Source organism: Mesoplodon densirostris, chromosome 20 (assembly GCF_025265405.1).
Source record: "Mesoplodon densirostris isolate mMesDen1 chromosome 20, mMesDen1 primary haplotype, whole genome shotgun sequence".
Taxonomy (NCBI): domain Eukaryota; kingdom Metazoa; phylum Chordata; class Mammalia; order Artiodactyla; family Ziphiidae; genus Mesoplodon; species Mesoplodon densirostris.
In genome coordinates this window covers 3,143,617-3,158,471 of record NC_082680.1, presented here as the reverse complement: position 1 = coordinate 3,158,471, position 14,855 = coordinate 3,143,617, and positions in this window count along the sequence as shown.

The window sequence follows — 14,855 nt, the reverse complement described above, 5'->3', positions numbered from 1 at the left end:
TGTGCGTTCTCCCGGGGAAGTTGTCCCTGGATCATGGGACCCTGGCAGTGGCGGGCTGCACAGGCTCCCGGGAGGGGAGGTATGGACAGTGACCTGGGCTTGCACACAGGCTTCGTGGTGGCAACAGCAGCAGCCTTAGTGTCTCAGGCCCATCTCTGGTGTCCGTGCTGATAACCGCGGCTCGCGCCTGCCTCTGGAGCTCCTTTAAGCGGCGCTCTGAATCCCCTCTCCTCATGCACCCTGAAACAATGGTCTCTTGCCTCTTGGGCAGCTCCAGACCTTTTCCTGGACTCCCTTCCGGCCAGCCGTGGCGCACTAGCCCCATTCAAGCTGTGTTCACGCCGCCAACCCCAGTCCTCTCCCTGCGCTCTGACCTCTGAAGCCCGAGCCTCAGCTCCCAGCCCCACCCACCCCGGCGGGTGAGCAGCCAAGCCTCTCGGGCTGGTGAGTGCTGGTCGGCACCGACCCTCTGTGCGGGAATCTCTCCACTGTGCCCTCTGCACCCCTGTGGCTGCACTCTCCTCCACGGCTCCAAAGCTCCCCACCTCCGCCACCCGCAGTCTCCGCCCGCGAAGGGGCTCCTAGTGTGTGGAAACCTTTCCTCCTTCACGGCTCCCTCCCACTGGTGCAGGTCCCATCCCTATCCTTTTGTCTCTTGTTTATTCTTTTTTCTTTTGCCCTACCCAGGTACGTGGGGAGTTTCTTTTCTTTTTTTTTATCATCTTTATTGGAGTATAATTGCTTTACAATGGTGTGTTAGTTTCTGCTTTATAACAAAGTGAATCAGTTATACATATACATCTGTTCCCATATCTCTTCCCTCTTGCGTCTCCCTCCCTCCCACCCTCCCTATCCCACCCCTCTAGGTGGTCACAAAGCACCGAGCTCATCTCCCTGTGCTATGCGGCTGCTTCCCACTAGCTATCTATTTTATGTTTGGTAGTGTATATATGTCCATGCCACTCTCTCGCTTCATCCCAGCTGACCCTTCCCCCTCCCCATATCCTGAAGTCCATTCTCTAGTAGCTCTATGTCTTTATTCCCATCTTACTCCTAGGTTCTTCATAACCTTTTTTTTTTCTTAGATTACATATATATGTGTTAGCATACGGTATTTGTTTTTCTCTTTCTGACTTACTTCACTCTGTATGACAGACTCTAGGTCCATCCACCTCACTACAAATAACTCAATTTTGTTTCTTTTGATAGCTGAGTAATATTCCATTGTGTATATGTGCCACAAGTCTGAGGTCTTCTGCCAGAGTTCAGTGGGTGTTCTTTAGGAGTTGTTCCACATGTAGATGTATTTTTGATATATTTGTGGGGAGGAAGGTGATCTCCACGTCTTACTCCTCTGCCATCTTGTAGGTCCCCCGAGTCATACACCATTTGATACTAACGTAGTTACCATGCTGTCATGGCAATGGAAGATATAATTAGTATATTGCAAATACAAAATACAAATTTTGAATTTGATTTTTCTTTTTAAATCTAGGTCCCTGAAGGCAAAGAAGATCTTAAAGAACTGATAGATTACATTTAGTGCCATTGACAATGAATATCTATCTGGCAGAGTGAGACCAGTTAACAATTAAAGACAGAAAAAAAAAAGATGAAGCCTATAAAAAGACAATGACGGGCTTCCCTGGTGGCGCAGTGGTTGAGAATCTGCCTGCCAATGCAGGGGACATGGGTTCGAGCCCTGGTCTGGGAGGATCCCACATGCCGCGGAGCAACTGAGTCTGTGAGCTACGACTACTGAGCCCGCGCGTCTGGAGCCTGTGCTCCGCAATGGGAGGGGCCGTGATGGTGAGAGGCCCGCACACCGCGATGAAGAGTGGCCTCTGCTCGCTGCAGCTGGAGAAAGCCCTCACACAGAAACAAGACCCAACATAGCCAAAAATAATAAATAAATTTAAAAAAAAAAGACAATGACATGCATATCAAAGTTAAGTTAAACTTGGAAAAATTGATAAAACTTTCCAAAATCTTTTTTTCAAAAATGGCAACCTTTATGATCATACTAAAAGTAAAACATGAATTAAAATATGCCATTAATAATTTTATCTTAATTTCATCTTGAAATTATGTGAATCATCTCTACTTGAATGATTTGTGTTGTTAGCATTTCAGTGTAAACAAATAATTGTTAATAAAGATTAAAGTGTATCTTTATACTTTTTAGTTTTATTTCTAGAGAAAAACATACAAGCCACCTGTACATCATCTCCTGTAAAACTTTGGTCCTTGTTTTAAGTTGAACTATTTAAGCAGTCAGTTTTGTCAGTACTGATTATTCTTAGCTACCAAGAATTTCCTGTGTGGCATTTAAATAAAGTGAGTATGTCAATAATATTTTACTGCCTCAAATATAATAGTATTGTTTCAAATATTCTTTTTCTTTTCAATTTTTATTTTTTAATTGAAGTATAGTTGATTTACAAATGTTTTAGGTGTACAGCAAAGTGACTCAATTATACACAAACACACACATACACACACACACGTATATTCTTTTTCAGATTCTTTTCCATTGTAAGTTATTACAAGATATTGAATATAGTTCCCTGTGTTATACTTTCTTAATACTAAGTGCTTTAGTTAACACCATATTTTGTCCTCTAGCTGGTTGTTGGTATTTCTGTTCTTGTGAGCACTTTAAAGGAGAAGTCAGCAGGAAAAGAGTAACCATAATTCTCCAGACATATGTCTGCTCTGTTAATTTTTTAATTTTTTTCAGCACTATCTTTTTGGGGCCATTTTATTTTTTATTTATTATTATTTTTTTCTCACACACACACTGTATTTTATTTTTACAAGAGATAAATAAACTGACACCAAGCATTGTAAATGGATGACCACAACGAAAGCAACGATTGCAATTAATGAAAATGAAACACACTCATACTATGTCATGATATTGACATTCAGTCCAGTAATCCTCCACTATAACAGCTCCTTGCCTCTGAGTCTTGTGGGATTTTTTTTTTTATTATTCAAACAGAAAGTCACAAAAATTATAATCATCCTCATCAGTTCACTCAGTCCCATGTAATTAATTTTTTTTCATCTTTATCTTTTGTTAGCACTTTTATGAATTCATAAGTTTTCCATCAGAGTTCTGAAAATGCTTATTCATTCATTTCGGTAGTATAGTCAGTTACCAGAAACCTGTACTTGTCAGAGTCTTTTCCATGAATTCCTTGAAGATGAAACACTTTTATAGGAACATTTTTGCAAAAGCATCAGAGTACACCCAGAACTGTCTGTAAATGACAAAAGACTTAAAAATGACCACGGTTAGAGATTTGGTGAAAGTTCATAATAATGCAATTGACAAGGAAATTTAGTTATTTCTGAGATATATATTTTAAAGTAATAACTAGAATTATCACTTATAACATTATACCAGAACATATAAGATTTTTAGAAATTTCATGTAATGTTTGAAACATTTATATTAACATATTTCCATACAAATAACCCAAAAAAGTTTAGTATTAGTTGTTCTTTTGTTTGTTTGTTTGTTTTAAACTGCAGGTTCTTATCAGTCATTAATTTTATACACATCAGTGTATACATGTCAATCCCAATTGCCCAATTCAGCACACAACCATCCCCACCCCACCACGGTTTTCCCCCCTTGGTGTCCATACGTTTGTTCTCTACATCTGTGTCTCAACTTCTGCCCTGCAAACCGGTTCATCTGTACCATTTTTCTAGGTTCCACATACATGCGTTAATATACGATATTTGTTTTTCTCTTTCTGACTTACTTCACTCTGTATGACAATCTCTAGGTCCATTCACGTCTCAACAAATGACTCAATTTCGTTCCTTTTTACAGCTGAGTAATATTCCATTGTATATATGTGCCACATCTTCTTTATCCATTCGTCTGTTGATGGGCATTTAGGTTGCTTCTATGACCTGGCTATTGTAAATAGTGCTGCAATGAACATTGGGGTGCATGTGTCTTTTTGAATTATGGTTTTCTCTGGGTATATGCCCAGTAGTGGAATTGCTGGATCATATGGTAATTCTATTTTTAGTTTTTAAAGTAACCTCCATACTGTTCTCCATAGTGACTGTATCAATTTACATTCCCACCAACAGTACAAGATGGTTCCCTTTTCTCCACACCCTCTCTAGCATTTGTTGTTTGTAGATTTTCTGATGATGCCCATTCTGACTGGTGTGAGGTGATACCTCATTGTAGTTTTGATTTGAATTTCTCTAATAATTAGTGATGTTGAGTAGGTTTTCATGTGCTTCTTGGCCATCTGTATGTCTTCTTTGGAGAAATGTCTATTTAGGTCTTCTGCCCATTTTTGGATTGGGTTGTTTGTTTCTTTAATATTGAGCTACATGAGCTGTTTATATATTTTGGAGATTAATCCTTTCTCCATTGATTCATTTGCAAATATCCTCTCCCATTCTGAGGGGTGGCTTTTTGTCTTGCTTATGGTTTCCTTTCCCGTGCAAAAGCTATGAAGTTTCATTAGGTCCCATTTGTTGATTTTTGCTTTTATTTCCATTACTCTAGGAGGTGGATCAGAAAAGATCTTGTTGTGATTTAGATCAAAGAGTGTTCTTCCTATGTTTTCCTCTAAGAGTTTTATAGTGTCCAGTCTTACATTTAGGCCTCGAATCTATTTTGAGTTTATTTTTGTGTATGATGTTAGGGAGTGCTCTAATTTCATTCTTTTACATGCAGCTCTCCAGTTTTCCCAGCACCACTTATTGAAGAGACTGTCTTTTCTCCATTGTATATCTTTGCATCCTTTGTCATAGATTAGTTGACCACAGGTGCGTGGGTTTACCTCTGGGCTTTCTATCTTGTTCCATTGATCTATGTTTCTGTTTTTGTGCCAGTATCATATTGTCTTGATGACTGTAGCTTTGTAGTATAGTCTGAAGTCACAGAGTCTGATTCCTCTAGCTCCGTTTTTTTCCCTCAAGACTGATTTGGCTATTCGGGATCTTTTGTGTCTCCATACAAATTTTAAGATGATTTGTTCTAGTTCCATAAAAAATGCCATTGGTAATTTGATAGGGATTGCATTGAATCTGTAGATTGCTTTGGGTAGCATAGTTATTGTCACAATATTGATTCTTCCAATCCAAGAACGTGGCATATCTCTCCATCTGTTGGTATCATCTTTAATTTATTTCACCAGTGTCTTATAGTTTTCTGCATACAGGTCTTTTGCCTCCCTAGGTAGGTTTATTCCTACTTATTTTATTCTTTTTGGTGCAATGGTAAATGGGAGTGTTTCCTTAATTTCTCTTTCAGATTTTTCATCATTAGTGTATAGGAATGCAAGAGATTTCTGTGCATTAATTTTGTATCCTGTAACTTCACCAAATTCATTTATTAGCTCTAGTAGGGCTCTGCTGGCATTTTTAAGATTCTCTATGTATAGTATCATGTCATCTGCAAACAGTGACAGTTTTACTTCTTCTTTTCCAATTTGCATTCCTTTTATTTCTTTTTGTTCTCTGATTGCCATGGCTAGGACTTCCAAAACTATGTTGAGTATCAGTGGTGAGAGTGAACATCCTTGTCTTGCTCCTGATCTTAGAGGAAATGCTTTCAGTTTTTCACCATTGAGAATGATGTTTGCTGTGGGTTTGTCCTATATGGCCTTTATTATGTTGAGGTGGATTCCCTCTAGGCACACTTTCTGGAGTTTTTATCATAAATGGGTGTTGAATTTTGTCAAAAGCTTTTTCTTCATCTATTGAGATGATCATATGGTTTTTATTCTTCAATTTGTTAATATGGTGTATCACATTGATTGATTTGCATATATTGAAGAATCCTTGCATCCCTTGGATAAATCCCACGTGATCATGGTGTATGATCCTTTTAATGTGTTGTTGGAATCTGTTTGGTACTATTTTGTTGAGGATTTTTGTATCTATGTTCATCAGTGATATTGGCCTGTAGTTTTCTTTTTTCGTAGTATCTTTGTCTGGTTTTGGTATCAGGGTGATGGTGGCCTCATAGAATGAGTTTGGGAGTGGTCCTTCCTGTGCAATTTTTTGGAAGAGTTTGAGAAGGATGGCTGTTAGCTCTTCGCTAAATGTTTGATAGAATTCACCTGTGAAGCCTTCTGGTCCTGGACTGTTGTTTGTTGGAAGATTTTTAATCACAGTTTCAATTTCATTACTTGTGATTGGTCTGTTCATATTTTCTGTTTCTTCCTGGTTCAGTCTTGGAAGGTTATACCTTTCTAAGCATTTGTCCATTTCTTCCAGGTTGTCCATTTTATTGGCATAGAGTTGCTTGTAGTAGTCTCTTAGGATGCTTTGTATTTCTGCGGTGTCTGTTGTAACTTCTCCCTTTTCATTTCTAATTTTATTGATTTGAGTCCTCTCCCTGTTTTTCTTGATGGGTCTGGCTAATGGCTTATCAATTTTGTTTATGTTCTCAAAGAACTAGCTTTTAATTTTATTGATCTTTGCTATTGTTTTCTTTGTTTATATTTCATTTATTTCTGCTCTGATCTTTATGATTTCTTTCCGTCTGCCTACCTTGGGTTTTGTTTGTTCTTCTTTCTCTAGTTCCTTTAGGTGTAAGGTTACATTGATTATTCGAGATTTTTCTTGTTTCTTGAGGTAGGCTTGTATACCTATAAACTTCCCTCTTAGAACCGCTTTTGCTGCATCCCATAGGTTTTGGATCGTCGTGTTTTCATTGTCATTTGTCTCTAGGTATTTTTTGATTTCCTCTTTGATTTCTTCAGTGATCTCTTGATTGTTTAGTAACGTATTGTTTAGCCTCCATGTCATTATTTTTTTATGTTTTTTCCCTGTAATTCATTTCTAGTCTCATAGCGTTGCGGTCAGAAAAGTTGCTTGATAGGATCTCAATTTTCTTAAATTTACTGAGGCTTGATTTTTGACCCAAGATGTGATCTATCCTGGAGAATGTTCCGTGTGCAGTTGAGAAGAAAGTGTAATCTGCTGTGTTTGGATGGAATGTCCTATAAATATCAATTAAATCTATCTGGTCTATTGTGTCATTTAAAGCTTGTTTCCTTATTTATTTTCATTTTGGATGATCTGTCCACTGGTGTAAGTGAGGTGTTAAAGTTCCCCACTATTATTGTGTTACTGTCAATTTCCTGTTTTATAGCTGTTAGCAGTTGCCTTATGTACTGAGGTGCTCCTATGTTGGGTGCATATATATTTATAATTGTTATATCTTCTTCTTGGATTGATCCCTTGATCATTATGTAGTGTCCTTCCTTGTCTCTTCTGACTTTTTTTATTTTAAAGTCTATTTTATCTAATATGAGTATAGCTCCTCCAGCTTTCTTTTGATTTCCATTTGCATGGAATATCTTTTCCCATCCCCGCACTTTCAATCTGTATGTGTCCCTAGGTCTGAAGTGGGTCTCTTGTACACAGCATATAGATGGGTCTTGTTTTTGTATCCACTCAGCAAGCCTGTGTCTTTTGGTTGGAGCATTTAATCCATTCATGTTTAAGGTAATTATTTATATTTATGTTCCTATGACCATTTTCTTAATTGTTTTGGTTTTGTTTCTGTAGGTCCTTTTCTTCTCTTGTGTTTCCCACTTAGAGAAGTTCCTTTTGCATTTGTTATAGAGCTGGTTTGGTGTTGCTGAATTCTCTTAGCTTTTGCTTATCTGTAAAGCTTTTGATTTGTCCATCAAATCTGAATGAGACACTTGCCAGGTAGAGTAACCTTGGATGTAGGTTCTTCCCTTTCATCACTTTAAGTATATCATGCCACTCCCTTCTGGCTTGTAGAGTTTCTGCTGAGAAATCAGCTGTTAACCTTATGGGAGTTCCCTTGTATGTTATTTGCCGTTTTTCCCTTGCTGCTTTCAATAATTTTTGTCTTTGATTTTTGAAAATTTGATTACTATGTGTCTCAGCGTGTTTCTCCTTGGGTGTATCCTGTATGGGACTCGCTGCACTTCCTGGACTTGGGTGGCTATTTCCTTTCCCATGTTATGGAAGTTTTCAACTATAATCTCTTCCAATATTTTCTCTAGTCCTTTCTCTCTCTTCTCCTTCTGTGACCCCTATAATGCAAATGTTGTTGTGTTTCCTGTTGTCCCAGAGGTCTCCTAGGCTGTCTTCATTTCTTTTCGTTCTTTTTTCTTTATTCTGTTCCGCAGCAGTGAAGTCCACCATTCTGTCTTCCAGGTCATTTATCCTTTCTTCTGCCTCAGTTATTCTTCTATTGATTCCTTCTAGTGTAGTTTTCATTTCAGTTATTGTATTGTTCATCTCTGTTTGTTTGTTCTTTAATTCTTCTAGGTGTTTGTTAAACATTTCTTGCATCTTCTCAATCTTTGCCTCCATTCTTTTTCCGAGGTCCTGGATCATCTTCACTATCATTATTCTGGATTCTTTTTCTGGAAGGTTGCCTGTCTCCATTTCATTTAGTTGTTTTTCTGGGGTTTTACCTTGTTCCTTCATCTGGTACATAGCCCTCTGCCTTTTCTTCTTTTCTATCTTTCTGTGAATGTGGTTTTTGTTCCACAGGTTGCAGGACTGTAGTTCTTCTTGCTTCTGCTGTCTCCCCTCTGGTGAATAAGGCTATCTAAGAGGCTTGTGTAAGTTTTCTGATGGGAGGGACTGGTGGTGGGTAGAGCTGACTGTTGCTCTGGTGGGCAGAGCTCAGTAAAACTTTAATCCACTTGACTGTTGATGGGTGGGGCTGGGTTCCCTCCCAGTTGATTGTTTAGCTTGAGGCAACCCAACACTGGAGCCTACCCAGGCTCTTTGGTGGGGCTAATGGCGGACTCTGGGAGAGCTCACGCCAAGGAGTCCTTCCCAGAACTTCTGCTGCCAGTGTCCTTATCCTCATGGTGAGCCACAGCCACCCCCGCCTCTGCAGGAGACTCTCCAAGACTAGCAGGTAGGTCTGGCTCAGTCTCCCCTGGGGTCACTGCTCCTTCCCCTGGGTCCTGATGCCCACAGCACTTTGTGTGTGCCCTCTACGAGTGGAGTCTCTGTTTCCCCCAGTCCTGTCAAAGTCCTGCCATGAAATCCCACTAGTCTTCAAAGTCTGATTCTCTAGGAATTGCTCCTCCAGTTGCTGGACCCCCAGCTTCGGAAGCCTGACGTGGGGCTCAGAACCTTCACTTCCGTGGGTGGACTTCTGTGGTATAAGTGTTCTCCAGTCTGTGAGTCACCCACCCAGCAGTTATGGGATTTGATTTTACTGTGATTGCGCCCCTCTACCATCTCATTGTGGCTTCTCCTTTGTCTTTGGATGTTGGGTATCTTTTTTGGTGAGTTCCAGTGTCTTCCTGTTGATGATTGTCCAGCAGCTAGTTGTGATTCTGGTGTTCTCATAAGAGGGAGTGAGAGCACGTCCTTCTACTCCGCCATCTTGGTTTCTCCCACCTCAAATAATCTTTTAATACAAAGTGAGCTATTCTGCTTTTTAAACTATTTCTTATAGATCTCTGGTTAACTCAAGGAAGGGAACAAACCCTTACTGACCCCCAAAGTACACTTTGCCAATTATTATATCACTCACATCACTAAATTATATATCTTAAAAATTAATAAGAGACATGAAAGAAGCTTAAAGACTTTTGAGTAACTTACTATAGTAAATTATATAACAAGTTATAAAGTTCCTATAGGAAAAAAGTAATAACTTAAACTCAAGTTTTTCTGATTCCTAGGTTGAGTCTGACATTTTTTGAAATTTCATAATTGTCCTCAGGGAACTTACAATAAAGCTGATGACATATACATATGAAAAAATTAGATGACATAATATAATGTTACTTAAGGCAAAATGAATTGTTAAATTACCTTATTTTTCCTGAAAGAACTGTTTAAATTCCATTAATAAATGTTTTTATTGGAATTTAAATGTTATGGTAATTTATCCATTACTATCATCTTGAGGATGCTCCTTTTGCAAAAGAATAGTAATTGGATAGGAGAAGATTCAGTTTAAAGTTTGGCAAAATGATAGTGTTTCACAGCAAGTTACCCCTAAGGACAAAGAATAATTATGAGTTAAAAACCACCAGCTAGGATTTGTTTGTATTCTAAAACAAACATATCTAGTCATAAGAGAAAAGGTGATTGTTTCCCACAGAACTATCCGTATGTCCTTCTGGCATTTACAGGCTTAGAGAAAAGGATGAAATAACCAGTAAGCTAATGAATAAAAATGTGTACAAAATCAAACCACAAAATGTTGACAAATGGAAATTCCTATGGTCATGGCTAGAGATGGGCACGTGACTGAGCAATCACAATTAAATGCCAGGAACTCGGTATGAAAAGGACACAAGATGTTTAACTGTAGGCATATTTCTAATACAGCCAAATTTCAACACATGTTGGAGACTACTGTAACAGAGGAACATTCAGCTGAATGTCTGACATCCAAGTTGGCACCTCTGAACATCAAGCTCTGAAAGCTACAGTAGAGAAAGAAAGGGTACAGGATCAGTTTTTCTTCATTTTTATGAAAGATGTTTAATGGTCTTGATGTGAATCCAGCTCTAAAATGTTACTGGCACAAAAAAACACAAATTATCCAGGTTTCTTATGCCAAAGCCACATGGAAACTGAAGCTATTTTCTAGATTTGTTTTTAATTTTGTAAATTGTAAGCTTAATGACCCTAGTGATCAGCATGACTTTGGCAATGAGATGTTGATACAAAACAATCATGTAAAAATAACATGAATATTAAACAGCAGGTTCTTGCTGCCTTGATATGCATCTACATTTGTAAAACCTGTTTTTTTTTGAGGGGGGAGGTGGAAACAGATATTAAACTCATTAAAAAGAAAAAATTGGTTGATAATTAGTGGCTTGACTCAATTAAAATTGAACTGCTTATTTTCCAGACCCTCTTACAGTATTAAACTTCTTAGGTATTTAAACTTATGGATAGGCACAGGAATCCTTTCAAGGCATAATTACCATAATTTTCTTTATTTCATATCAATAAAAATGTAACACCCATAACTTCTGTTGTATTTTTATGCATTCAGATATAATTTCTTCATTTCTAATAAACATGTCAGAGATAGAATACGACAGGTAAAAGATACTCATAATTAGGTCCTGATATGAACATTACAAGGTTCGGTTGCTCATCAACTTATTTTTTATTTTTTGGTACCCTATTGGCACAATCCTTGCCTAACTTATCATGAGAGGCAGGCCGCATTTAAACTCTTGTTTCTTTAAGCCAGTGAAAGAAACCTGTAAGATCACATGCCTTTCAACAAAGAGATGAAACATTTGATTGTATTTCCATAAACTCCCATAAATTCTACAGAAAATCACTCGTTTTAAAAGCATGTTCATGAATATCCATCAGAATATTTTTCATGTTATTTAGGGTATTATGATGAATATATCCGATTTAAACTAAAATCTATAGTTGTTTTGATTTCTACAGTTCAATTTTTATTTCCTCCTTATTCAGAATAGTAATGGTTACAATTAAAAATCTTTATGTATAGCTTATTAAGCATAAATTTAGCCTTCCATTAGATACTGGTATACACAAAAATAGAGGATAAATGGGTCGCTGTGAAATGCCTTTCTTTGAGAGCACACAGTGTGTGTGAATCACGAGAAAGAATTCAGCACTAGCGATAACAAATGACATGGGTTGATAATATTCTGGAGCTTTTTTTTTTTTTTTTGGCGGTACACGGGCCTCTCACCGTTGTGGCCTCTCCCGTTGCGGAGCACAGGCTCCGGATGCGCAGGCCCAGCGGCCATGACTCATGGGCCCAGCCGCTCCGCGGCATGTGGGATCTTCCCGGATGGGGGCACGAAGCCATGTCCCCTGCATCGGCAGGCGGACTCTCAACCACTGCACCACCAGGGAAGCCCTCCGGAGCATTTTAAAAGTTATCTTTATATATCAACTGTTAAAAATAGAAAGCATCCATTATGTATAACAAACACACATGTGTTCTTTATTTTCTGATTCAGTTCAAAGGTTTGCTTTTTGGGCTTTGCAATTAAAAAAAGAATCCTAAAAGATTAACATTATTACATGTATATCTGATATGGCTTTATTTTAGTGTGTGTGTGTGTGTGTGTGTGTGTGTGTGTGTGTGTATGTTTCCTGCAAATTCGTTTTTGACAGAACATTGATGCATGCACCTATATTCTTCTAAGTTCTAATGTATGAGAATTTAGAATCTAGAAAACTTTAACAACATAAGCCTCTTTGTCTTAAAATTTGGAGTATGAATAATTCCATATTTGCCTTCCATAACATTTAGAAGCATATTTTGTTTCTAAAACATCATTTTATCTTTTCCTTTGCTAACACTTCTCCCTTCTGACCCTATATTTACCTGCAGTACTGTTTTCTTCTCTCTCCTCTTTCTCTGGAAATCTCTACTTTCTTAGCACTTCAGCTTTTATTTCTGAGAGAATTACACCAGTTGGAATTCTCAGAATACAGTTTTATATAGTATTCATGCTTTTTTTTTAAGTCAGTTTATTTGAACAAGATGACTGGTTTCTCCAGCTGTGCTGTGTATCTTTTTGTTCTTCATTCATTACTATTGAGGAAAGGAGGTACATCAAAATCCAAACCATTTTTGAACTACACTGATGATGTAAAATTAAGACTGCCAGAATGTTTGTTACTGCATAATATGAATATACTAGCTGATCTTTGAAATTAAATTTGAAAGAATTCTTTAGGATCATACTACTTATCCTATATTCAAATTAACATTGGAAAGCCGCAGAAGGTATTTTTTTTAAAAAAGGAAGGCATACTTCAGAGTAGATAAAATCAAGGTAAAACAGAAAATACAAGTGACTTCCAACTTCGAGAGACATGCAAAATAAATGGCTGTTTCCACTAGTTTCTGCATTACAAAAGGTAAATGCTGATTTATGATAACTCTGCTTTTCTGATTGGCAACTATATCCATCATTCTCCAGGTTATGACAATAAATACCTATTTATTTTAAGGTATTTAGAATTCTCAAGAACAATGCTAGTGGGTCCACTAGTTTATAACATATGAGAACATGCCTGGATGCTCAGGGCACCATCTTGCTTGGACATGCACATGTGAGCAGAGGCGACCTAAATTCTAGCGCCAATTTCTATATGAACTCTTCTGTAGCATTTTTATCTTTAACCACCTAAACGTTGCCTGGGGGAAACAGAAATAGTTAAATTTAAAGATATAAGAGATGCATAATCAATTATGACTTCATTCTTTAGCCTATGTTACTAAAGGCTGAATATTTTCATTCACATGTTCTGTAAACACTTTAACTTCAGCATAATTAAAATCCAAACTTAAAATCTTTCAGGAAAACCAGAACTCCCTCCAAATGGCCCCATTTAAAAAAAAAATCAATGTTGGTAAAATTCAACCACATGTCCAGGATTAAAACACATTTAGTACTAATTAAGCCTTGTGACAATTTCTCTCGATGAATATTTATGTCAGCCTTTCCTTTTCATAGGTTACTGACATTTTGCTCAGGATTTCATCAGCAAGAATATGGTGAGAAGCTTCCAAGTGGTCTTTCTTCCTCTAATCTCTACCACTCCCATGCATTTTACCCACAACTTGAAATTTCTGGTATGAAGTTGCCATGCATTAAAGTTTTATAAATGTTGAGTATTCAAATATTATGTCCAAATGGTGTGACTAGGCTTTATGGGAACTTGACCCTTTCCAGTCTACCTACACACTGCATATTCATTTTTTACAAATTCATAAAATTATCCACTTCTAAACTCAGCTGATTTGGCCTTTGCCATTTTTTCCATAAACATCCCTTCATTCGAGCTCCTGATTCTTTATTTCTACCATTTCTTCCACCCTCATCCAGTTTTCATGATCTGTCTGTTCCTTAAGGTACAAGCATGCAAGCATCTTCCTCCCATGAAGACCTGCATGACACATCCAGTCAATCCTCCCCTCCTCTAAATAATGGCAAATGCATGGCCCTTATCATTCGTCACCAGCAATACAAGACAGCTCAAGATATTTTTAATTTTCTGAATAGAATCTGATGTCAAAATATATGCAGTTGCCTTGAGAACAAAGGTCTTATCCTATGTTTCCTAACAGACAAGTACATGGCTTGGATTAGTTATCCTTGGCTACATAACTATTAGTTTGCTAAGGATGCCAAAACAAATAACAGCAGTTGAGTGGCTTAAACAACAGAAGTTAAATGCCTCAGTTCTGAAAGCTAGAAGCTCAAGATGAAAGTATTGGCAGGTCTAATTCTTTCTGAGGACTCCAAGAGAGATGTTCCATGCCTCTCCCCTGGCTTCTGGTGATGTGCTGTCAACATATGGCACTCCTTGGTTTGTAGAAGCATCACCCCCATCTTTGCCTTAATCTTCATGTGGTGTTGTCCCTATGTACATGTCAGTGTCCACATTTTCCCTTTCTATAAGGACACAAGTCATTCTGGATTACTGGATTGGGGTCTATCCTACTCTAGCATGACCTCATCCAACCTTAACAAATTATATCAGCAATGACTCTGTATCTAAATAAGGTCACATACTGAGTTACCAGGAGTTAGGACTTCAACATATGTATTGGTTTAGGGGGCCACAGTTCAACCCATGACAATAACAAACCATGCAAACCTTGGTGGCTTAAAACAGCAACTGTTGATCTGGTTCATGGTTCTGTGAGTCAGCAATATTGGCTGGGATTGGCTGGACAGTTCTTTCATCCTCAGATGAGCTCATTCATGCATCTACCCAGCCGCCCATCAGCTATGCAGCTCTGCTTTGGGGTCTGGCTGGTTGTCAGCTAGAAAAATGAGAACAATTGGGCCGCAAGTCTTTCATAATCCAATAGACTAGCC